The sequence below is a fragment of the Eschscholzia californica genome, unplaced genomic scaffold (assembly GCF_041429995.1).
Source record: "Eschscholzia californica isolate CP2 unplaced genomic scaffold, dmEscCali1.0.p SCAF_6, whole genome shotgun sequence".
In the NCBI taxonomy this organism is placed as follows: Eukaryota; Viridiplantae; Streptophyta; class Magnoliopsida; order Ranunculales; family Papaveraceae; genus Eschscholzia; species Eschscholzia californica.
Genome location: NW_028238483.1, coordinates 34,342,779 through 34,369,979, shown reverse-complemented (window position 1 = coordinate 34,369,979; position 27,201 = coordinate 34,342,779). Strand labels below are relative to the sequence as shown.

General features: G+C 33.7%; 4 long non-coding RNA genes across 4 annotated transcripts; 3 read left to right on the top strand and 1 right to left on the bottom strand.

Moving 5' to 3' along the window:
* The first annotated feature begins 255 nt into the window (after positions 1-255).
* On the top strand, positions 256-1,420 carry LOC147533964 (uncharacterized). The gene is made up of 3 exons (XR_015228058.1): positions 256-645; positions 905-962; positions 1,073-1,420. It is a non-coding gene; the product is annotated as an uncharacterized LOC147533964 (long non-coding RNA).
* Positions 1,421-5,423: 4,003 nt separating this feature from the next.
* Positions 5,424-7,707, top strand: LOC147533963 (uncharacterized). Its single transcript, XR_015227535.1, has 3 exons — positions 5,424-5,653; positions 7,089-7,222; positions 7,355-7,707. It is a non-coding gene; the product is annotated as an uncharacterized LOC147533963 (long non-coding RNA).
* A 6,290-nt stretch (positions 7,708-13,997) lies between these two features.
* On the bottom strand, positions 13,998-21,089 carry LOC147533962 (uncharacterized). The gene is made up of 3 exons (XR_015227983.1): positions 20,801-21,089; positions 20,435-20,467; positions 13,998-14,219 (listed from the first exon to the last, which is right to left on the bottom strand). It is a non-coding gene; the product is annotated as an uncharacterized LOC147533962 (long non-coding RNA).
* Positions 21,090-23,427: 2,338 nt separating this feature from the next.
* LOC147533961 (uncharacterized) lies at positions 23,428-25,467 on the top strand. Its single transcript, XR_015228307.1, has 3 exons — positions 23,428-23,655; positions 24,196-24,281; positions 25,026-25,467. It is a non-coding gene; the product is annotated as an uncharacterized LOC147533961 (long non-coding RNA).
* Positions 25,468-27,201: the final 1,734 nt, after the last annotated feature.

Genomic DNA, 27,201 nt, shown 5'->3' with positions numbered 1-27,201 from the left:
TCTATAATATAAAACACAAAGTTTTTTGCTGACTGGGACAAAGCGATAGATAAATCTAACCGTTCATTGAGTTTCTGATAGTATCCTCACCCTTTGATCTATCACCTACCCTAAAAAGGAAAAATTAGTTCACCCACTTAATGCAAGAAAGTGAACAAGAAGATAAATCTAGACCGTCTAAACTCCCCGAGCTGGTTTAACGACCGGATTAAAATAACTCTGTCTCCCCGTTTCCCTGAAACGTCTGAACCCCTTAATGAGATTCATTTTCACTCTGTCTCTCTCTAACTTCAAACCCCTTAATGAGATTTCCTGATCCAAAACGTTGAGAAGAAGACAATCCTCCACTTTCTCTTATTAACACCTTGTGGATTTTTTATTTCTTCAGCCAAAACGGATGTAATTCAACCTTTTCAATTTCTTCCGGGTTTGGTGTTTTGGTCAAAGTTGAAGTGGGGAATTTAGAATGGTCATTATCTTCTCTTCTCCTTCCCTTTTGACATTTCCACGAATTGAGAGTCGTTAGAACATTGAAACCCTTAAATACGCATCCATTTCCTGTCTGTTACAATAGTTGGGAAGTCATTTGCTTTTGGTGCTCATCCATGTCTATATATGAGCAGAACGTCATTTGCTTTGGCAAAGGTAAAAAAAAATTCTGTCTTTCATCTTCTACATTTCAATGTTTTTATCCAATTTCATTGTTAGATAGTTTAAAAATTTTAATATTTGGTATGTGTAGTAAGTTTCTTTCAAGGTTAAGGTGTTTGCTTGAATGTCAATGTGAAATAGAACTGATTTGGACTTAAGTTTTATCTGACGATGAACTCAAGATAGGCCAGTTACTTTGGGAGTTCCTTTTGACAATGGTAATGTAACTGATGTGAAAATGTTATTAATGTAGGCATATTTTGAAAAGGAGGTTGCAACCAAAGATGGGAAAGATGGACATTGATTATCAGGTTATTTTGTTTTTTCCCTTTCGTGCTTTCACTCTTTAAATAATTGTTTGTTATTCAACAATTTTATCATGGTTCAACTTCTTATCTAAGTCTGTGATATCCATTTACAGATTCTTTTTGACACAATCTTCAAACATCAAACCAAGCCAGAGGTATACCTTTATATTCTTACCCTTAATTTGATTTCGGTTATTCCATAAAAAAAATAGTATTCTAAAGATAACATTAGTACAAAGTTCCCCTTGAACATATTTTAGATTTATGCTAAAATGAGTATTTGAATTCAAGATATTTGTTAATTTTGTTGTTACTTAACGAGTTTGAAAGTATTTGTTAAATTTGTTGTTAATCAAGTAAAGCTTTATGATCTGTTGTTGTGTGGTGTAGTCACATTAACATTTTTGAATTTAATCTCTTGAAATGTTATGTGATTTCTAATGTCCATCATTTGTGTGAGAGTTTCCTTTGTTTGATATATTCACTGGTCATTTGTGTGAGAGTTTCCTTTGTTTGATATATTCACTGGAAACAATTTCTATACAATTGATTTTTTTAACTATGAGAACAATCAACATGCCTAAGCTCTAAAATAAGAATAATTATCAACTTATTTCGGATTTCGACGTAGTTCTGTGTATCATAAACGGTTCCTATAGTCAGGTGAATGATCAGTTAATATACAGAAAGCAAATTGGACATCGGAAAAGTGGGATCTTGAATTGTAATGAAGAAATATCATCAACTTATTTGGGATTTTGACATACTTCTGTGTATCATAAACGGTTCCTGCAGTCAGGTGAATGATCACTTAATATAGAGAAAGCAAATTGGGCACCGGAAAAGTGGGATCTTGAATTTTAATGAAGAAATATCCTAACTACGATGTTTTTGTGTTCTATTATTATTTTAAATTATTGAATTCTATAATGGCCATTTTATATTTTTTATACAACCAAAATTTCAATAAATGAATGCCACAATTGGTTCAATTCCCACTCCTTGATTTATTTTGTGCATCTTTTTGCAAGTTGTTCAAAGAATGAATATGAATTTATTCTAGCTCATTTTCGTGTGTACAACTTCATTCTTTTTGGTAGCAAGTAATAGATTTTGGGTTTGTAAAATCTTGATCACTAACTACTTTGTTTTCAGATTTTCATCAATCTAAGAGAGAACATCATCAAATCGTCGATGAGAAAATCACAAGTATGTTACATTTGTGATAACCGAATTAGTTTTGATAACAGGAGATTCACCATTTTATAACACTCTAAATGCTCAACAATAGCATCCGTGCCAGAGGCACGGGTTATACCTAGGCTACAATAAACCCCACTCATCCATTTCTCTTCACAACGCACGACCCAGACACCACATAAACTGAAATCGAGTACAATATATAATAATAAATCAGTTTCCGTGAAGATTGAAATTACTTTTTAAATGATCCTAAGGCCACAGCAAAGTTCAGTTTCAAGAGTTGTTCTCCTTATTGAGCCAGTGCACACTTGGATTTGTTTTGTTGGTTTTGTAATGGTTAAGTTGAGTTCAACGTACTGCGAGCTCCAGCTGTTCGAGGGAAGTCCTCCGCCAGTTCAGACGTCGCATCTTCAAGGTTACTTTCTATAATCTTCGGTACATATTCAAATTTTTTGTTATTAAAGATATTCGGTTATCTAATTTTTGATGTTTTTACCTCAAATTTGTGAATTCAATATGTTGTATTAACCTTCATTAACTTATGTTTTCATTTGTTGATGAAAGAAAGGAAGCTTCATTATTCATTTATTTGTTCCATAATCGAAAGTAAACTCTGTTATAGAAGTTGCAGTTTTGTTTCAATGCACTGGAAGGAAATGAGCCATTAGCATCGGAAGATATGCGACTGCTTTGGCAAACAAAAGTTGCATAGATGTAGTTATATTTTGGGGGACATTGCGTACCAAAATTTTTGGACGGTTGTGGTAAGCCAACCCAACCCAAAAGTATTACAAAGAAACGTAGATGAAAATGGAGATGGGTAAATAGTTATTTTGAGGGCCAATCGCGTAGCAAAATGTCTGGTTGGTTGTGGTAAACCAACCCAAAAGTATTACAAAGAAACCTAAAAGGAGATGCGTAATTCATATTCATCTAACTTCTTTCATAGAAATATCCATATAATTCATCTAACTGTTTTCATGCTAGCTATTTGGGATTCTGAAGTTCTCTTGTCATTTGCCATACTCATTTGCCGCTTTAGAGAAGGTACGATAAATGGTTTCCTTTCAATATAGTATACACTTTCAATTCATTGATTGAAGGTATATAGAAGTTTTGTAACCTGATTTTGTTTTTACAGTATAGAACTTCCTCATAACATTGTTCCTTCACTTTAACTCTTCGGTCGGTTGAAGAAAAAAAAAATCAGATAATACCTCTAGATCATGTTCATAATAGGGACTACTGGAAACAATGCCTTATAGAAGTTTTGTAACCAGATTTTCTTTTTACAGTATATGATAGGCGAAGTTGATACATGATTAATCTTTTGTTATATTTAGAATAATCATTAGGTTTGTGAGACTTATCGTTTTCTTTGACATTTGTATCTCATTTTGTCTATAGGTTTATTGGTCATCTTTGCAGTTCTTAAATGTTCTGAAGTGAAGAAGTTTTGCCTTCCATTATTACCTCTGCCATCGACTCTAACAATCACTACTCTTGCAACACCACAATCCATTTGTGGGTTACTTCAGGCTCCTCCACCTTTAGTGGAAGATATCAAAAAAGAAAAATCAGTTTAAACATGAAGTTGGGCAGGGGAGTAGTTTTGCTCTAGGGCTTGTTATTCTTCAAGTAAAAAATACACTTTATCATTGAATTACTGTAGTTTTACATTCTATTTCTATAATTCTATAAAGGAGTTACATTTTGATTGATTTTGGGGGTTTTCCTTCCTACCAAGTGACAACATCTTTCTCTTCTTTGTATCATAAAACATTTATTGGCTTTCAAAAACCTTATTTTGTGGCATTTTTGAAGTTGGACTTGAGAACTGAAATTTAGGTACGAGTAATTGTCGACTCATATTTAGTTCGAACCATATCTAATATATTTGTTGGTAGGAGAGTATCATAGAAACTCTTGACCAAGTTAAGACTTACCTTATTTTTCCAATACATGTTTCTTAGCCAAGGAAGCGCCCAAGTCCCAACAATTTGAATCATCCCCACGTTGTTCAAAATATATTTGGTACTTCTTTTGGACACAATATCACAACAATCATTGGCATTACTGATCTCATTGCCCCCTGTCACCCCGTCTTGTGCAAAGGACAAACAGTATGACAATTGATAGTTTACTACATGTCACTTGACAACATTAAATATGTTATGGAGATTAGTATTATGTAATCATATTATGTTTTTTCTATATTCTTTTGTCAAAAGACGGTCGATGTTGGTGTCTTGCCTTATCTTATGGGACCTATGAAAGAGACATGAATGTTATTTTAAGACTGCTTGTCATCAATAACTTCTTCACAAGAATAATAGTATAAAATCCTTCGGCATGCTTGTTTCTTTTGTAGTTTTGGCATTTCGACTTGTTACTTTGAAGTTGCATATCTATTCTCAATTTATCTCTTTATTTGCTGTTTTGGAGAAGCGTTCGTGTTTACGGAATTTGTGTAGTAATTGTTAGAGGAAATGCTGAGAGTGAGAAGAGACAGACGTTCCAACTATGAATTCTCTCATCTTGAATATGTTTTATTTAATATCGGTCTCATTGTTATTTCATTCTACATAATAAAAAAATCTTGTAGACGTTAAAAGAATTAAAGAAAGAAAATGGAAGAAGGTAATGAAGTGTATATGATAAGGGTTTTGTACAAATTGTGTAGTTTTTGTTTTTGAAAATTCTATAATCACCGCAACCAAAGCTCATTTATTAGTAAATGTTTATCTTGGTTTGTTAAGAGAAAATCTAATAATTGTGATAATGAAAGGCATACTTTATATAAATTGAAGGTCAGTCGCTTCGGTAATTGGTCTACCACTTTATAATGTGTAAAATTGTCAACTGAAACATCCGTGCCGGAGGCACGGGTTATATATCTATTATATAAAACACAAAGTTTTTTGCTGACTGGGACAAGCCAAAAGACAAATCCGGTCGTTGGTTGTGAATTTGATACGATTCACACCCTTTGATCGGTTACCCACCCTAATTTTTCTATTATATAAAACACAAAGTTTTTTGCTGACTGGGACAAGCCAAAAGACAAATCTGGTCGTTGGTTGTGAATTTGATACGATTCACACCCTTTGATCGGTTACCCACCCTAATTTTTACAAATTTATTGACCCACTAAATTCTAGGAAGTAAACAAAGCCCTTAATCTGGTTCGTATGAGAAAAAAAATTTTGAACATGCTTTGTCATCTCCACCATTAGATTTGTTTGTTTTCACACGTTACAATCTTTTCAACTCCCTTACAATCTTCATTTACATAATGTTGCCCTCTTAAATGGTGAATTGATTGTTGGACTTTAAGTTTTTTGTTAGCTCTGATTCTCATTGTTAATGCAAAACGCCTAATTGAATTAACCCTCCATAGCTCATTCTCTCCCCCACATTCTCTTGATCTTGTGTTGGTCTCTCTCCCTTCATTAAAGGCAGAGAATATTTAGCCATGGTGATGTCTGAAGGTAACAATTCCTTTTGTTTTCATTTTATAATTAGGATTCATCCTCTTCCTTTGATAATTAATTTGGATTCTTTTATTTTACGATTTAGGGTTTATGATTTAGGATTTTATTTGGATGGGTTGTCAGCATTTGGATTTCTTTGATGGATGTTTTTGAAACTTCACCTGCTCTCTTCTCATGCTTTAGAATTAGCAAAGAAAGGTTGCAATTTTATTTGTTGATTATTAGTCTATTTTAGTTTAAATTTATGTGATCATCTAAGTACCTCTCTCTTAAATTTCTTATGCAATCAAATAATGGAATCAAAAACAATTTCTTTAGCATGGGTGTCACATATACGGTAGCCAGGGGCGTGGAAGTGGGGGTGCCATAGGTGCGACGGCACCGGGCCCCTCTCACACGACAAGAAAAATCGAAGAAATTGGGGCCCCTCGAATAACTTATTTCGGTATAAATATTTAAAGGACTAAACCTTTATCATAACTTAGTTGTAGCTCATTTGGTAACCTCTTTGTTTTACAAACAAGAGGTCAAGAGTTCAAATCTCACTACCTTCATTTTTTTTCTTTTTTAAATATCAATTACAAATATATGCTTCTAGACTAATGATTCAAAGGAAGTTTAATAAGTATTGTGTTCGTCCTTTTTTTTTTCAAAAATGATTCTTGAAAATTTGTATAGAATTAAAATAAATGTTTTTTTATCTTGAAAAAAATAAATGGTTGGCAAGTTATTTTGTCATAAATATTTTTCTTAATTGTCTTAAATAGTTTGAAGCATCAAACATATTCAATTGTTATATTCATTCACATTCATCTAAAATATATCAAAAATGAATTTAGTAACCAAAGTAAATTTTTTTGGTTAACTATGATACGTATAAGAAATTTTTTCGTCTTATATTATCGAAGGGCCCCAAATAAAACTTCGCACCGGGCCCCGTTTTTCTCAGCCACGCCACTGACGGTAGCATACTTAGTTTACCTTTGATTTCATCATCATGTTAGATTTTTATTTTGGTTTCTTTTTTAGTTCCTATTCATATTATTATCCTTCTTGAGGTATTGGTAATAAACTTTTTTAGGGAAGAATTCAATTCAAAATTATGATTTCATGTTAGGTCTTTTTCTATTTCATGTTCATTTTGCTATCTTCTTGGGGTATTGGTGATCTATTGTTTTTAGGTTATTTTCGGGTGACTTTGATACAAAGAAAAAGTGTATTTAGAGTATAACGCCTTGAATTACATTCTGGTTTCTTTTTTAGTTCCGGTTAAATTCAAGATACTTTAGATCTTCATTCAGAATTCATTTTTGTTTCAGCTTGTACGTTTTTTGTTAATCTTTGAAGTTTATTACTTTATTTTATTATTCAATAGAAAATTATCTTCAGTTTCATGAATTTGATTAAAATTTTATGGAATTTATTTTTACAGGTGATGATTGCGATAGCTCATTGAATTCAAAGGGTTTCCAAATTATTGACTTCGACTCATTTTATTGTAGTATCACATTAGTTTCTTTACCTTGAAGAAATGAAACTAAGTATTTCTCCCGTAGAATTTTTACGGTAATAGGTTTTGGGATGCGCAATTTTACATTCTTCAAATCTTATATTTTTAACGGATTTTTATGTAAATTTTATATTATTTTTCTCAATATCGGAACACCGGATTTATTAATTGTTATCGATGTAATACAGAATATAGCGACTCCAGCTTCACCATGAGTGAGCAGAATGCTGACGAGAAGCTCCACAACGCTTTGTTCAAGCTCCATGAAGGTTCAGGGCTCTTAAGGGATTCGGACTGAAGGATCTCTTCTATCGACCTGCCTTCATTGTCAATCTGAACATGTTCATGCTCGTGTTCCCTTGTTCTTAGGTCTCCTTTCTATTGGTATTCGATGAGTCTTTCACCTTTTGAATTTCGTAACGATATTTTAGTTTTTCAGGTTTGTGATGGGAAAACGGATAACAACATTGGGAATAGGAAGAAAGATGTTGATGCTGGAGAGAATCAACAATTTATGGTGAGATATAATGGTTTACTGCAACAATACAGACTGAAGAATCCTAATTTCTGTGTTTCACTTCGTCACAATTTTTTACCCTTCAGATAGAACTAATAAAATGTTTACTTTTATGTATTGAGTTTCCTCTTTTGAACAGTTTCGCTTCTTAATGGGTTGGTTAAAGTTTTAAAATTCACTAATATATTATTTTGTACTCATCATCTCTGCCCCCTGCCCAACCTCAAGAATGTTGTACAATGGAGATTTGTCGAATTGACCTAAATTATTTTGGAGACGATATATGGTTTGAATTATTATGCATTATATCTTATGGAAGAAAGACGAGGGGACATCAATGTTTGCGTCGTAGGAGATCCATATGTTGTGGACAGATTTTTGTATCTAAATATCATTTAGATTTATTATATGCCAATGAATAAAAAATATATCGAACTTCAAGATTTCATATTTTAAAATCTTTAATGCATAGTTTTAATTTTTCACTTATGGTACAAGAGTAATAATTCGGCTATACACAACATTATATTATGTTTGTGATTGATACACATGGGGGTTTGGTTCATTTTTACCATGTATTTTATTACTCGAGCCTTGCCAAAATTTCGAAAATAAGTATTGGTTCTTCCTTTTGTAATTTTTTTTCCTGATCTTTTGTTAATCCTAAACACGAAGTGAGATTCTTATCTTTCGTTTTCTTTCTCATCTTTGAATGTTTTTTTAACTTTACCACTTATTTACACACGTAATTTACATATGTATAGTGCATAAGTCGAATAATCTAGACCGTTTCATCCCTTTTCATCTATTACCCACGGTTGTGGATGATTCAAAGAGCAGATTAATGAGAATGGGTGGAATAGCCCAAACACCATTTATACAGTTATGGATGATTCAAAGGCCAGATTAATGAGAATGGGTGGGGCAGCCCACACCACTTGATACCTACATAACTTCCTTCTAAGAATAACGCCTATGGGAATTGGTGGGCAGCCCCATTTCTTCCTCTTTCACGTTACAAACTTTTCACCACCAATGAGAATCGTTTTCTTCCCCCAAATATCAATTTTCTTCACGAGAGATAGGCCAATAGAAGCACCTTACAATTTTCGTCAATCTTCTTCTTCAAACTCTATTCGACGGAGAACCAATTGGACTACCTCTCTCGCTTCATCGTTTAACTCGACCAAAGTACTCTCCAGTAAGAAGAAATTATGGTTTCTGATTTTCTTTTACAATTTTGCTATCTTCCTATTAGTATTATCTCACTAATTTGGTGGGTTGTTCATAATCATTTTGCATAAATTAGTGTTGATATTCATATGTTGTGAATTTTGTCATGTTAGAAAGTATGTTAATGTCAATCTCCTAACATTAAGTCCAACAGGAAATACTATTGGGGAGTTTAATGGAATATTGATCTAACATATATTTTCTTTGTGTTGGGATAGTATTTACAGAATCTCTGGTTCACATATATGGCCATGAAACACTTAACAATCTTTGGCCAAATTTAGAGTTCTGGCATGTTATTTTTATCTTTTAATAGCTATCTAAAAATTGAAACTTTAGTTCGAAGAGAGTGTTGTTCTTTTTCATTAATGTTCTCATATATGTTCTTATGGATATAATTTTATCATTTTGAAGCATTACTCTCCACATTAGTAACTTGTGGAGATGATAAACTGATAAAGGTGAAAGGAACAAAAGTAGAGTCTTTTCTGTTTAAATATGGCAAGGCTTTCCTCTTAATCCTCTTCCCTGTATGTTAAAGGCATATGTATACACAAAGTGTGATACTTCGGTGGAATCAACAACTGCACCTTTAAAGGTCATTAAGTACATGTTTATTCCGAAAACTCCCCTTACAAAAAGAATATTGACTTCATCAATTTTACACCACTGATGGTCTCTGTGTTTGTGTATAAGATGCAGTAAATTTTCTCAGTTGGTGTTGATGAGAGAATTAATCCCTGGAAGCATATTAAAGTGTCTGTTTTACTTGATGGCGATGGTCCGGACACAGGGGAAACTTTGATTCTTTGTAGTGCTCATGCGAGCAGGTAAAAGATGATATAGGTAAGTGGGTTGCGGTCAATTTTACTATCATTTTCGAAAGAAATACATTGTTTCTGGTGATGCTTATTAGAGCTCTGAGGTTGTTCTCCTGTGGGACAGATAATGAGGGAGAGAGTTCATAGGTGAATGGAATGAGAGAAGGATCATGAGGTATTGTGGTCTTACAAAGAAATTAGTGGGGTTTAATTTGTTAGAGCAGGAAATGGTTTTCGGGTTACTGGTGAAGATAAAGAGTATAAATTTTGGTACATGTACCATATAATATTGTTGCCAACAAATGGTGACACTATATTTTCATTGAGATTTCCTTCCTTTCCTTGATTCATATGAACGCATATATTTTTTGGAGTGGCTTATATATTCCCTGATTTCCTTGAGAATTCACTAATGTTATTCCAGTGGCTTAGGCATTCCTTGAACTGTTCCAGGTAGGCGGGTCCAAAGCAATCAATTGTACTTTTTATCTTAAGGATGGCCACAATGACACCCTCATCTATCAATGTCCTTTTAGTAAGTGAAAATTTTGTTCCTCAAATGTCTTTTTATTTTAGATGGTTTGCAGAATAAAATAAATTAGTCGTGTCCACAGTGTTGAATGAACATTTTAATATAACATTAGGTTAAAATTAAATTTCTATTGATATTGTTGATTTCGACATTATGGCCTATATACATAGGGTTAGGTAAATGAACTATCTAGCATGAAACAAATATTTTTTCACATATTAAAATGATTCCATTATTTATGTACTTACAAATACCAATTGAAATGTGTCTTTTATACATAGATTCCCCATACCGACTTATGCAATAATTAATAATTATTTTTTTTACACGTTTTCTTTTTCTTGTGGCGATTTGGGACATTATAATGGGTCGAATCATTTCTATTCATACATATATATGTATGTATATATATATATATATATATATATATATATATATATATATATATATATATATATATATATATATATATATATATATATATATATATCCTTATAAATTTCTATGAGCAGTTTTTTGAGATCCTCATGTAGGGTTAACTGGACCAAAATTTTATTGTTTTCTTTTTTACTTCGGTGGTGATTTAGGGACCGGCATCTAATAGCAGGATAACCTTGCATTTTCACTATGGACGTATTTGAGTACAATTCTATTTAGAGATTTAGAAATTTTCGACATCAATAATTTTCTTAAAGAGAGGTACATTTCTATGGTTATATCTATAATGTCTTAAACTATTTTGTGGTTTTTAATGTCTATCATTGGTGCAAGAGTTCTTTTCTTACATGTATTCACAAGAAAAACTTCTATACAAACTTTATTAGGTTGTTGAACTCTAAGAACTGCCAAGCTGTCTAAGCTCTAAAACAAGGATAATTATCAACTTATTTTGGATTTTCGGCTACTTATTTGGGATTTTCGGCTACTTATTTGGATTATAAACAGTTCCTACAGTCAGGTGATAATGATCACTTAAAATGGAGAGAGCGAATTGTGAAGTGGGATGTTGAACCAAGAATATCATAACTAGAATGTTTTGTTGTTCAGTTATTATTTAAATTTTATCGAATTCTATAATGGCCAAGTTCTTTTTGTTCACAACCAAATTCTTCAATCAATGAATGCAACCGTGTGTTCAGTTCACTTTCTTATGTTTATTTTGCGCACTTTGTCTATTTTATTTAAGTCGTTAGAAAATGAGTTGGAATCAGTTCACTTTCCTATGTTTATTTTGTACACTTGTCTTTTTTAAGTCGTTCAAAAATGAAAGTCTTTGTGGTAAGAAGTAATAGGTTTTTCTTTATGAATCTTGATTATTGTGTACTTTGTTCTCAAATTTTCAGCAACCTATTTAAATTACATTTGTGTTAAGCCATTTGTTTTGATAATAGAAGACTCACCGCTTTATAACACTCAAAATGCTCAACAAGAGTGCCCGTGCCAGAGGCACGGGTTATACCTAGTATATCTATATAATAAATCTATATAACAAAACACGATGTTTTGTGCTGACTGGGACAAGCTGAAAGACAAATCCGGTCGTCCGTTGGCTTTTTTGCTAAATCTAGGCCACTAGATCTATTACCTACCTAAGAAAATGAAAATTAGTTCACCCACTCATTAAACTATTATGACCGTTTGTTTCATGCAACTCAAAGCCTGGCCTTTGGATTGAAATTTTACGTTATTTATCTTTCTAAAAATAATTAAGACCCTATTAAAGATAAAATTTTAGCTTCTAATATCCGGCCGTCCATCCCACATCAACACTAATATCCGCTTTTAGATAATTACAACTATGATTAACGTTAAAAAATTCATTAATTGGGGCACACTAAATCATGACCGTTTGTCAGTTGTCAGATCTAATCGTGGCCACTAGATCATAATTAAACCTTCCCTCTTAATTATACCATCCCTCTTAATTATACCATCCCCTCTTAACAATCCTCTAATCCACACAGAAACAAGGGGTTCACTAAACTCTTGCAATTTTCTCAATCCATCAGTTACAATTTTTATCACATACTCTGTCCCTCTCTCTCTGCAATATTAGAAATCTTAAATTGACCATGAAGGTGTCAGTTACAAAATTTTGATTATTGACGCAGTTACAAAACAAAAATTATGTGGCCAAACGGCTAAAATCAGTTTATATCCCTCTTTCAAACAACTATAAAATCAATTTTATGTCTAATCTTCTACCTCCTCTTTGAAAACAATGAAGTTACAAATAATATTATAGCGGAAAATTATAGTCCATTAATGGGGATAGTTTTTCTTCCAAGTTACTTTTCCCGTTCCTCTGTAATACTCAGTTGCCCCGGAATGAAAGAAAGGTTGTTAACATTGATTGGTAATCTCTATCGCCCTTCATTTACAAAGTTTCGGTAGAGCAAGTGGAGCATTTTACATTGAGTTAGTCACTTAGTGGTGTTAGTTTCTTTTCTAAACTGATATATATTTTCTTTTCATGTGGTCCCCTTTCCCATACTTTAGATATATATTTCTTGGATTGAGCTTGAATTAGAAACAGGTTCTTTTTTTATTTGTCGACGGGTCATGAATATAGATGCAGTCTCTTTGAGTTTAGTTTTCAGACTACTTAGTTGTATTCCGAAACAGAAAACGTGATTTTGAAGGATAAGACATAGAAGTTGAAAATTCAAGCAGATAAAGCAAGTCAGGTTTTCAGTATAATAGCAAAAGAAATCAATTAAATAAGTAAAAAGAACTTTCGGTTGCTGCAGAAAAATTCAACAAGTGGTGATGGATATTGTCAACACTATTGCCTCCTCGAGTGATCTACAAGAATCCTCAATGTTCGGGACTTCTACACTGGAATTCCATATGGTATTTCACATATTTAAATTCTTCGAGCCATAACCAAATTGGGGGTTTCAACTTTCATGTAGTTAACGTCTTTTTAGTCTCTGCAATATACAATTTACTCAGCGTAGCGTAGGTGCGTAGGTACACTTATTGCTTAAAGCTTCCACTTATTCATTGTGTCAGAAGCCTTTCTCAATATGCCTCTTATTTGTTATACAAGTATGTTCACTTCATCATCATTAAGTTCAACTTTTATCATCAAGAGGGGTTTTGTCTGATCAACCTCCAATCCACTTATTTCAACAAAAAAAACTCCAATCCACTTTCTAACTTATCTCCTTACTAGGTATAGCCCGTGCCTTCGGCACGGTAAAACTTCTTAGGTGCGCTATTAACTATTTAGCAGGAATGGAAGTCGAGTAATTTTATTGGTATTCGTATATTGCAATTGTTGTTTCTTAAACTATTCCAACTCGTACGAATAAAATCATTAATCACATAATGTATCGCACGGGAAAAATGAGAAACCTAAATTTTTTCATATTTTTCAAGATGTAAAAAAATTAAGTACTGAGGTAATACGTATGGTAGCCTGATCTATTGACCAAATAATAACCTTCTAAAAAGAGTTCGGTGCTCAATCAGCTTTGGAGATCATAAAAATATATGCGTGTACCAAATGATGTGTAAGCCTATAACATTAACAATTCACAAGGTTGCAGCTCTAGCAAATATTTCTTGTGTTGTTCTTTACTGCAAATAAATGTTGTATACAAATCACCAAGTAGTTTTACATTAAGCTTAAACAAATTTTTTTTAAGACAGTTTGCTTTGGCTTCCACAACAATGTTACTAAGATGTAGTCATTACAAAGTTTTAACAAAAAAAAAAAGATGTAGTCATTACACAAAGTTATAGTGGCATCCATACATGAAATTAATACACAAATTTTTAAAGGGCAAGGTCTTTTTCTCGAACAAATACAAAGATTATTTATCCTGAGAAAAATAATCACTCTTGCATCCACTTTCTTCCCATTGAAAATGGTTGAGTTCCTCCACTTCCAAATAGTCCAAGAACTTGTAACTGGATGGTTCCAAAAAACTTTTGTATTCTTCCTACAGTCACAATATGCAAGACAAAAAACTTTTGTGAACATGCATCCTTTAGCATAAAGGCAAGAAAATCTACTTAATTCACAACAACGAAAGGATATTGATTTAAAATCATATTTCTTGTACTTAATGCAGAAACCAACTGAAGAAATATAGGAACCAAGTTGTCTCTACCATCAAAGTTTATTTATAGCCAGACTCAACTTAGAGAAATTATAGCTCTTACTCCAATTTTTTTTTCAAAAAAACATCTAACTCTTTTAAGGGTTGAAGAAGGCTTTTCCTTGCCCTTTGGGATTTTCAACACCTTCACGATCTCCTCTGCCAAAAATAGTTGTATGATCATACCACATACAACCAATGAGTTTAGCTGAAAGCAACATGATTATTAATAGAGGTCCTATTATTGAAGACAGGGTACACCTCTTGTGCTCAATATTCATATGTAAAGAATCTGAAACGCAAGAAAATACACACATCTATCCGTGTCTCTTGTAATTGAAATGATATAGTGAGAAATTAACCTATAGCATGATTTTCATTAATGGTAATCATATTCACACATCCATCTGTCTCTTGTATACACATCTATAGATAGTGAGGAATTAACATATGTATACACATCTATCTTTGTCTCTTGTATATAGTTGTAAACCTTTCTCATTGAATAATGGAATGAAGATTACACAGTTATATAGGAAGAAAGAAAACAGAAAAACAACAACTAACAACTTCCTAACTAACTTATAACCGAAACTTAACAACTAACAACTTTCCTAACAACCACATGGGTTATATTCCCCTACTTCTCTTCTTGATCCAGTACAACTCACACACCTCATTTACAATATTATCTATTACCCCCCTTCAAATTGATAGTTGGTGAAGCACAAACTTTCAATTTGGACTTGAGAGAGTGAAAACGAGGACCAGGTAGTGACTTAGTAAGTGTATCAGCAGGTTGATCAATGGTGGATATGTATTGAAGACCAAGTAGCCGAGATGTAACCAATTCCCTTATAAAGTGAAAATCCAAAGCTAAGTGTTTGATTTTAGAGTGAAACACTGGATTAGAGGCTAGAGCAAGAGCTGAAATGTTGTCACAATATAAAGTAGGTTGAGTGGAGAGAGAACAATGTAGTTCTTTTAAGAGGGAGCATACCCATACAACTTCTGCAGCTGAATGTGCTAGAGCACGATACTCAGCCTCTGTGGAAGACCTTGACACTGTGGGCTGCTTCTTAGCAGACCAGCTGATGGGATTTCCAGCAAGAAAAATGATGAAACCACCCATTGATCGACTGTCAGATGGACTTCCAGCCCAATCAGCATCAGCAAAGGCCTTGAGATCAAAGGAAGGTGACTTAGAAATTCGAATTCCATGATCAATGGTTCCTTTAAGATATCTTAAAATTCTCTTAGCTGCATTAAGATGAACTTCAGTGGGTTTGTGCATAAATTGGCACACTTGGCTCACAGCAAAATTAATATCAGGTCTGGTCCAAGTAAGGTATTGAAGAGCACCTACAATGCTCCTATAAATTGTTGGATCAGAGAGAGGTGCACCTTCCTCTGGAAGAAGTTTGACCTTAGCAGCAAGAGGAGTAGAGCAAGGTTTGGCCCCTGACATGTTGGTTTTGTCTAAGAGATCTAATATGTATTTAGACTGTGAGAGATATAAACCATGAGAGTCTCTAATAGCTTCAAGACCCAAGAAGTAGTGTAAAGGACCAAGATCCTTCATGGAGAACTTACTGCTTAGAGCAGAGATGAGATGGTGACATAAGGTGGAGGAAGTACCAGTGACCAAAATATCATCAACATAGACAAGCATATAAGCCAATTGGTTACCATTTTGATAGATGAAAAGAGAAGAATCAGCAGCAGATTTTTGAAAACCTAGACTAAGTAAGGAATCAACCAATTCCTCATACCAAGCTCTTGGAGCTTGTTTCAACCCATAAAGGGATTTGTGAAGTTTACACACAAAGTCTGGTCGAGATGGATCTTGAAAACCAGTAGGTTGGGTCATGTAGACTGTTTCTTTCAAATTGCCATGAAGAAAGGCATTACTTACATCTAATTGCCTCATATCCCAGTTATTTTGGACAGCTAATGTCAATAGAACTCTAATTGTTGTTGGTTTTGCCACTGGACTGAATGTGTCTTGAAAATCAATACCTTCCTGTTGGTGAAACCCCTTAGCAACCAATCTGGCCTTATATCTTTCAATCGAACCATCTGAATTTTGTTTAATCTTGTAGACCCATTTACATCCTACCACATTTTGATTGGGTTGAGGAGGGACTAAAGACCAAGTACCAGCTCTTTGAAGAGCTGAGAATTCCTCACTCATTGCCAATCTCCATTTAGGGTCTTTATTAGCCTGAGAGAAACAAGTTGGAGTGGAAGGGAGAGTTTGTGCAAGAAGTAAAGGAGAAATGGGATGTCTAGTTGTAAGAAGCATGGATTTTGGTTTAAAAATCCCAGATTTTGATCTAGTTTGCATAGGATGTTGATTAAGGGTTGGAGCAGGCTCAGTTGATAGTGGAACAGGTGCAGGAGATGAGGTAGGTGGTGTTGATAATGGAGAGATAGGTGCAGGAGATGGATTGAGAGTCTCAATTGTGGGAGATATTGGGTCATGAATTGGGGAAGTGGGTTCAGGTACTTGTGGGTGTACAGAAGCTGGTGTTGGTGTTTGTAAAATAAGAGAAGAAGGTACAAGAGATGGGTATAGAGAAGAATGAGAAGGTAATGGTTTAGGAGGAGAAATAGATGAGCAGGGAAAGTATTGTTCATTGAAAACAACATGTCTTGAAACATACACTCGACCAGTTGAGATGTCAAGACATTTATAGCCTTTGTGATCTTGAGTATACCCTATAAACACACATTCCTTGCTTCTAGGAGAGAGCTTATTACTAGAGTATGGTTTAAGCCAGGGAAAACATGAACAACCAAACACTTTGAGAAATTTATAGTCAGGAGAAAGATGAAATAACCTTTGAAAAGGTGTATCAAAATTCAAAGATCGAGTTGGAAGTCTGTTGATTAGGTAATTAGCTGTAAAAAGAGATTCTAACCAGTAGTTATGAGGTAGATGAGATTGAATGAGCAGGGTTCGAGCTACATCAAGTAGATGCTTATGCTTTGATTCAGCAATTCCATTTTGCTCAGGTGTATGTGGGCATGACATTTGGTGTATGATCCCAGAGGAATGAAGTAATTCCTTGAAAGAAGAATGTAAAAACTCTCCACCTCCATCAGATCTAAGAGTTTTGATAGAGCAAGATAATTGATTTTCTATAGTTATTTTGAACTTAGCAAATGCATTTCTAAAATCAGACTTATATTGTAAAGGTAATAACCAACAATACTTTGTGTAATCATCTATGATATTAGCATAGTATCTATAGCCACTAACAGATGGTACAGGTGCTGGACCCCAAAGGTCAACATGAAGTAATTCAAGTGGTTTAGAGGAACTAGAAACAGAAATAGTAAAGGGAAGCTTCTTGCTTCGACCTGTCTGGCAATCATTACAAAAGATAGGCTTCATAGAAGCACTATTTGGGAGGATGAAGGGCTTGAGTCTTTGAAGAGATTGGAAAGATGGATGTCCAAGTCTCTTGTGCCACAGATGATCTTGTGAGCACTGAGTTGAAAGGGCTTGAGCTAAGCTTGAGTTGTTTGAAGAAAGTGAAATTGGATAGAGACCACCCTCAGTTGGCCCTTGGAAAAGAGTCTTGGTCGAGTTGAGGTCCTTCACATAATACCCAAATGGATCAAATGTCAATGAGCAATTATTATCAGTTGTAAACTTATGAACTGATAAGAGATTGTGAGAGGCATCTGGTACTCTAAGTACATTGAGAAGATTAAACTTTCTATTATGTTTAATGAATGAAGTATATCCTGTGTGAGTAATATCCATACCTTGGCCATTAGCAGTGGTGATTCTCTCTCTACCATTAAAATCAGAAGAAGAAGTTAATTGAGATAGATCAGGAGTTATATGATTAGTTGCTCCTGAGTCAGCAAACCATGGATTGTGACCAAATACATTAGCTGAGGCAAGCATAGCAGCAATGTTAGATGGTGGAGTCCTTCCTTGATAAGAGAAATTGATTCTATGATAACACTCCAAGGCTGTGTGTCCAACTTTGTGACAAATTTGGCACACAGGTCGACTATTGTTGGAAGAATTAGAAATTTGATGATTAGTTCGATTGAAATTGCCTCTTTGACTTGAGTTGCCTCCTCTTCCTCTAAAGGAGTTGTAACCTCTTCCTGAACTTTGATTATTCACTTGATTTCGATTAGAGAAATTCTGATTTGTAGAGTTTCCTTGATAAGAATTAGCAGACTTGTTCTTAATTTGAGAATTAGATGCCATTAGAACACTATGATCAGAAGACACAGTCATCTTCTTCATCTTATCACTTAGAGTGATTTCCTCACTTAACAGTAGATTGTGTAATTCATTAATTATAACAGGAGGATGTCTAATTCGTATGGAAGTAGAAAAGGCATCAAATTCAGAAGGTAATCCACTTAAAATACTCACAATGACTTCCTTAGAGGAAGCAGGACTTCCAGCAGCAGCAAGACTATCACAAATTCTTTTGATCTTTGCAAGGAATTCTGGAATGGTATCATTATCTTTCTTGCAATCTCTTAGTTGTCTTTCAAGTTGAAGAACATGAGCTGTTGAAGACGCACCAAATGATTCTTCAAGACTATGCCAAAGTTCAGCAGATGTAGTTGTACCAACTACATAAGGAACCACTGATTCTGAGAGAGTCGAATTGATCCAGATCAGAAGAGTTTGATCCTCATCGATCCAGTCAATATACTCTTGATTGATGATATCTGCATCAAGAAATTTGTCAGGACAAGGTCTGGTTCCATCTATTAAGCCTAGCACCTTGTATTTCTTTAGAATTGGGAGAAACATTGACTTCCAGGCTAGATAATTATCTGGTTGGAGTTTGATCGGGATCGCATTTCCCATGGAGTTGATAGAGAGAGAAATTATTTTACTTGATTCCATTGAATTCAGAAAAGAAAGTTGCAGATTTGAAGAAGACGAAGAAATTCTAGTGAGAGAAAGCTTTGATTAGAAAGAAAGTTGCAGATTTGAAGAAGATGAAGAGGATGAAGATGAAGATGAAGAAATTCTAGTGAGAGAAAGCTTTGATTAGAATATGATGATTCGTAAAAACTTGAGGATCATAGCTCTGATACCATAGTTGTAAACCTTTCTCATTGAATAATGGAATGAAGATTACACAGTTATATAGGAAGAAAGAAAACAGAAAAACAACAACTAACAACTTCCTAACTAACTTATAACCGAAACTTAACAACTAACAACTTTCCTAACAACCACATGGGTTATATTCCCCTACTTCTCTTCTTGATCCAGTACAACTCACACACCTCATTTACAATATTATCTATTAGTATATACACATCTATATGATACATACATATTACAACTACTAATAAAAACAGGACAGAGAAGAAGAACAATAATATAATTGGTTTTAAATATATCTATCCGTGTCTCTTGTAATTGAAATGATATAGTGAGGAATTAGTCTATAGCATGATTTTCATTAATGGTAATCATATTCACACATCCATCTGTCTCTTGTATACACATCTATAGATAGTGAGGAATTGACATATGTATACATATCTATCTTTGTCTCTTGTATATACACATCTATATGATACATACATATTACAACTACTAATAAAAACAGGACAGAGAGGAAGTCAGGAACTCTCTTGCACATGATTTTCAAACCTAACAATCTATGTTATTCAGTTTGAGCGCAACTGTGAAGATGTTTAGGACTTGTTGTGGATTCTCCTCTTATAATTTCAAAAACATTTCGATTATTATTTTCTTCTTCAAGCATCTTAAGGAGTACCTATTTTTCACATTCTAGTTGAGGCATTTTGTCAAACACCATGATAACTATTCTGATTTTCTTGAGTGGGTTACTTATGGTTGTCATAAACATTTTAACATCAACAGACAGATGGAAATATATGGGTTGTAAATGAAAATATATGTAAGAAATGAAAAATTATTCACAAATAAATCATTCATAAAGAAGGAGAAACAACATAAAGCAATCTATATAATAGAAAAACCTTTCAATCTTAATAAAAAAAGGACAGAGAGGAATTGAGGAACTCACCTTAAGATAGCATGAGGTTCTTCTTCTCCAAACCTATATAAAAAACATCAACAGTATAAGTTAACTAAAAAAACATATCAAACCTGTTTAAACAATACCATAAGAAAGCAACTGGTGTATTCTTCAAACCTAACAATCTATATAATAGAAAAAACTACCAAAGAAAAAACTATCAAACCTATCTATGTCTCTTGCACTATACGTATTGCCACTACTATAGTGAGGAACTAATTAGATCACTCTCCCTCCTCTTTACACAGGAAAAACAAACTCTAGAATCTATATACAGTTGTTAAAAACAAACTCTAGAATCTATATAATAGGAAAACCTTAAGAAAAAGAACAAAGAGGAAGTGAGGAACTCACCTTAACAAAGCAGCTCTGAATTAGATTATACCAATTAGATGATGAGTGAGTTATTTATAGGGACTTGGGTGATTGAATCAAGGGATGAATAATTCCTAAATTTAATTTTGTAACAATCGGATGATTGAATTAAGGGATTACTAAATTTGTAACGATCGGATGATTGAATTAAGGGATAACTGTAATTGAAGGAGATATACGTTAGAGATTGAGAGGAGAAGGATCGGGGGAGATGAACAGACGAAGGAGATGGAATTTGTGAGATATGTGAGTGAGGGATTTGGGGGAAATGAACAAATTAGCTACATAGTACTTTGGGCGCCCTGAAATATTGCTCTGGGCATCGTCAAATTCCACTCAAGGCGCCCTGACATGATCCAACGGTTGTTTTAACGGCTGATCCAACGGTTGATTTAAAACGTGATATTAATACTAACAATTACGCTGAACGGCTAATCCAACGGTTGTTATAATGGTTGATCCAACGGTTTATTTGAAAAGTGATATTAATACTAACAATAACGTTCATTATAATGGAAGTTATCTAACGGTTGATATCGGTGTTGATATGAGACGGACGAACGGATTTATCTCCAATGTTTGTCTCAGTCAGCACTTTTCAACCTGTTTTATTATATAGATGCATACCTAATCAAATATGTTTGGATTTCTTATACCAAACACCAGGACATTTATTTGAAAGATCTATTCTCTTTTATCCATTGTTTCCATAAGCTTCCACATTCATTTCATTTACTTCAACATGTTATTTGTAGCCCACATGTAACTTCTTTCTCTCTCTTTCAACCCACAATTGATTAAGAACATTTGAAATGGTTAGAAGACGCAGGTAGGTATTGTGTGTGATACACAAATTTCGTATGGTATATTGTTCTTATATAAATTAGTCGAGAAAGGAAGTGTTTGGGAGTATCTGTGCTTAATTTCGTAGTTTATCTTTTCCTTATATGTTATTCTAACATATTTTTTCTGAATGGTTTTGTTCTTGTTGATGATATGAATGAGCTTAGTTTTTTACTTGAAGCTTTCATTAGCTAATGGAAAAAAGAAAGAGAGATAAAATCTTATTATATATTTGTTAAGTGTTTTTTGTTTGAATGTGTATATCATCAAAATGCGACATTTAAATTGTGTTTTTTGTTTTAATCTTCTTCAATGAACGTTGACTATATTATTGTTATTATGCTTTGAGATGAGTCTTTATTTGTTCCTTCAAGAACAGTAAAAAAAGTTAACCTCTTTAACTTGATATATCCCGAGTTTCTTTCTCGTATCATTTCCTAATTAAACGGAGGGGTTACATTCTCTTCTCTATTTTTTTGTCTCTTAAGCTAACATATAGTTGTTATGTTTTGGTGTTTGAAGCCTAATAATGTAAGGAATTTCCTTTTGTTTGATATTCTGCTTGGATTTCATTTAACAGTTTCTTTGATCAACTATGTTATTTTCTTTTATAGATATAACGTTAACAACTCTTGCTTCTTAGAATGCACTAGAATTTGATCGGTAAAGGTTGGCAAAGAAGATCAGATAGCCGCGATTAAGATGGTCCCATCCCCTAAGGGACAACCGATACCCGCTACAAGACACAGGTGCACCCAGCATGTCAGGCCTGTAGTTAGTGTTCAGGACATAGGCAAAGACCTTTAACTGAGTGACTGGAACGTTTTGCCGACCAATTTCTACCTGACAGGGTACCCGAACAGATCAAATGCCCTACACAATTGTGTACTTTTGCTTGCACGCGAAGAACCAAATGTCTTCAAATCTTCGGTTATCATCTTAAACATTTTCCCCACCGTCTTCATCTTCTCTCTTACTCTCCTCTACAGACCATATATATCAGCTTCCATGTTGAGAATTGATGAACTAAGTTGGAGAACATCTCCAAATTTACTACTTCTCATATATGTGGGCGTTACTGACATTTAATAGCCTCTTGCTTTTGTTTTAGATTTGGTTCATATTTAGGGTGTGTTTCTTTTAAAGAGGTTTTCTTTAATTGCATCTATCAAAATAAATTTGTTGATGTAATTGTTCTTCTAAATTTCGAGAAAACAAATTTATTTTATTTTAATATGAATGCGATTTGGCGTCGTGCCGAAGGCACGGGCTATACCTAGTCTATATAATAAAATAGGTTGAAACGTGCTGACTAGGACAAACCCATGATAAATCTTGGTCGTTCGCTTATATCATGATAAATCATGGCCTTCCTTAGGTAACTCTAATTTATTGCTAATGACATTAGATGTTTAATTAGTTATAACTATTCTATTGGACGGTCAAAATCATGGCATTACTACTATCTTTTTGCTTATGACCGTTTCCAATCCACACTTCATGCAAAAATTAATGGACCTTTTAATGCCATGGAATATGGTGATCCTAATGCTAATTAAGTTGCAATATAATTTATTAAGATTTGAGTAACAAATTTGATGTAGACTTGGACGGTCAAAATCATGGCATTACTACTATCTTATTGCTTACAACCGTTTCCAATCATGGCAATACTAAAATGAATCCCATGTTTAATCCTCTGCCGTTAGAATATGGAAGGTGGGGTTAAATTTTAATGAAAAGAAATTAACTGCCCTTAATTGGAAAAATTGATTAGAAGAACATGGGATTCTTCCCCCAAAAAATCGATGCATCCATTCCCCTTCCTGCCGTTACCATCTCTTCCTCCTAATCCATTCTTCCACCAGACCCTCTCTATAAAGCCCAGACTCAGAAGAGATCCTCAAAGTCCATTATCAATCCACCATTAGGAGATGAACATTTAGTGAGAGTCTTTATCTCGATTTGTGATGGGGAAGCTTCTTTTTGAGGTTGTTACATTTTCTATCTCTCTCTATAAAGTTTTCTCTATCTAAAGAGCAAAGTTAATAATGGTTTTGTGTGGGTTTTTTTATGGTGTACTTTCACTTTTAAATTTTGCAAAAATCTCCAAGGACGAATTCTTCAATAAGTTACCTCTCTTTTATGGTTGGCAATTACAAATGACACTATCTGTATTTACTTCTATATATTTAAACCAACAATGGATCAATAATCTGAATTTTCTTCAGTGCTTCATGGCCATTAATTGAATAACTGGTTATGTTCTTGAATTTTATTTTTATTGAATAGGTGGTATATCTACCGAGCTTGAAATACCGGACCTGTTTCGCTCAACAAACTTCCCTTAGTTACTCGGTTTACTAAGGAAATTGCACGAATGATTTTTGAGAATGCAATACGAAACATGTACTGACATATAATCATATTTTTCTTTTCAACATTTTGAATGGTTGAAAGAAGGTCTTTGAAGCTTTGATAATTAAAATTCTCGAGTGAATTTTCATTTTGGAATTATTTTATAATTGCAGGTTATCTATGTTCGCGTCAAACTCGACGATGGAGTTGTAGGGATACCACATTCAGGTTTTTTTTAGCGTCAAGGTAGACCATCTCAGTGTGTTTTTTCTCTTGAATTTTTCACTTTGATTTCTGATTTAAACTTCAAAAATTTCATAATGTAATTCATTTGCATATAGATTATTCTTATACCCGAAGGAAAGATGGCAAACAAGTACTTTTTCTACAATGAAGTCACATATCATAATATAAAAGTTGGATTCCTATTACTTATTTAGACCAACTTATTTTCATCACTTGGGTTTTGCCTGCCATTATGTTTTTTTATCTTAATTACGATGTAGTCTATTAGGCATTCACAAATGATTTTCTTGAAGGCAAACTTACACCTTTCTACAAGTCCAATCCTATGCCGAGATTGTAAGTTTTTAGTCCTCATTTTTCTGGTGATTCACTTGACAAAATAATTTTATACTTTTCCATTTTTTCGTTCGTGAATGAGCACAAAATTATGGACAATGGAGACATATAGATAGTGGAAGTGAAAATATTCGATAAGATTGTGTATGAGTCAAAGAAAATTCTTCTTGAGACATCTGACTATCATTCTTCCGGATGATTCATATTTTTTTTTTACTTAGCTTACAATCTCATTTGATGAATTGGCATTGATCCATATGAATGCACCATGTTGTGAATATTGCATAAAGTCATATTCGACATTTCATATTCCAGTTTAGCTTATTCTATTGTGGGAAAATGTGTTAAATGAAAACGATAATACCTTTTGTCATACTAATGCATGTTGATGGGTTCCCCGCATTTTTTTTACCCCCTGCAGGAAATTTAGTGAAGGAATTGATGTACCAAAAAGAGTAATTAGGGAAGTTACTTAAAGGTCGCATTTTTGCTGGGACAAAGAGAAATTTCGTTGAAATTGTCGAAAATCTAAAATACCGTGCTTCAATTCCTTCCAAGAGCATCAACACTGGGTTGCCCAAGTACTGGATAGTGTTTGACATAATACAATTTTTTATTGGATAATTTGCAGTGCTAACAAAAGGAAACAAACAATTAACAAGACAAACGAATTATGCTTTGTTATTGTGTGTCTCACGTATGATGTGATCTTTTCTTTGCAATTGAACCTCTTCCTTATCAAGAAAAGTGCAAAATTTGTCTGGTTTTGGTGATTTTTTGAAGAAGTGATGATACATTGTCGATGAAAGTCGGTAGTTTCCTCCGAAGAAATTGAGAAGAAAATTGAGTATTTTTATCGGAACTTCAATTTCAATCATGGTATTTGTTATATACTCAATGATCACAGTCGTGCCGAAGGCGCGGGTTATATCTAGTAGTATATAAAAGTTAATGAAAGAGACGCACATACGTCATGACACTTGAAATAATACCAAGTTAGTCGAGTTGTTTTCGGAAATACATTTTTCGTTTTATATTTGAGAGCTCACCTCATTCATGTAGCTCAAAACACGACTGAAACCAAGCTAGAGAGTATTTGTAATTCTAAAAAGATGTCCATACATTAATCATGAATTACAGTGTCCATACATATTAATCATGAATTACAGTAGTACTAAGAGAGATTCGAGTTCTCCTGATACAGTCATGATCATTAAGCATAATTTGTGATGTTAGTTGTTGCTCTTTCAAAGTCTACCATCTCGATTAGATCCCCAGTTTCTACTTTAATTACTAAGACAAGACATTTTCTTTTGCGAGAGAGTAAATTACCACAATAACAATAGATGTCAATGCATGGTTCTATTATTTGCATTATATGTTCGTTAACCGGGTGGAAACTAGATTTTACCTACATTGTATATGGGCAGTAAATCTATTAATTTTCACGTGACAAACATATAATTATGTCTACTGATCTTACTTATTAAAAATTCGAGATAGAATGTATGAAGTAAATCAAATGTAACATATATCATTTTATGTAGATATCATCTCATTAATTCTTTATGTATATCATCCTATATCCATGTGATCCTAGTTAGGATTTCCTTAAATTTGGTTCCAAGTATTTTGCTAACAAAATGTGAATATGTCAATGTATTCACCGGTGAAATCTCCAAGATTAAGTTTCCTCGATAAGAAGATTTATTAGTTTTTATCTTATCATGTTGTCCTCTCTTAAGGTCACCTCATCAGGTCATTATAAATACTAGACCTAGAAGTCTCAACTAGAGTACCTTTAAGCTATGTCTAGCTCCACCAACTTTCTCTATTATTCATCTGTCGCTCCTAGCTCTATCCAATGCTCCCAGTCTTTTAGTTTTGACAATTTGTTAATAGGTTCTTTCAAGGTTATACCTTTCTGTTTTCTTATTGCATGTGGGGGACTATGTTTTGTTTGTTAGAGCTTTAGGAAAATCCCATTTAATGGATAAAAGTGTTTTCTATCAAAACATTTTATCTAATTGGATTATTGGGATGATAGTCTTATCTTCAAAAAATCATTTCTATTGTATCAACGATTTACCATATGGATTTTAGGATTTTATCATTGTATGTTCTACGTTTAGGTGGAGCACTAGAATGGATGGAGAAATTAACTTTAAACACTGGGGAAGTGTCATGGTGGTGGTTAAGGTGGTTACGGTGGTGCAGGTGGTATTGATGGTGAAGGCTGAGTGACAGAAGTTAGTTTTGTTGCCCCCTTCTAGAGTACGTTGATGCTACTCTTAGCTCGAACCGATTTCAACATAATAGGCGACAAAACTTACTCCATGTCATAATCTACAAATCGATCAAAGATATGATGATAGTCTTATTTGTAAAAGTATATTTTTTATAGGTTCTCTTGAAAATTGCTAAGTAAAATTTGATTAACTAAATTTTATGTCACGATTTGGAGAAGTTGTGTTTAATGTTCATTTTTTATTTTCGAATACAGATTGTATAAAAAAATTTCCCTTTCATACTACTATTTATACTGCACTATTTCATCTTGGGAAATTTTAAAAGGCCCCCCCGTTTTTGTTAAAAGG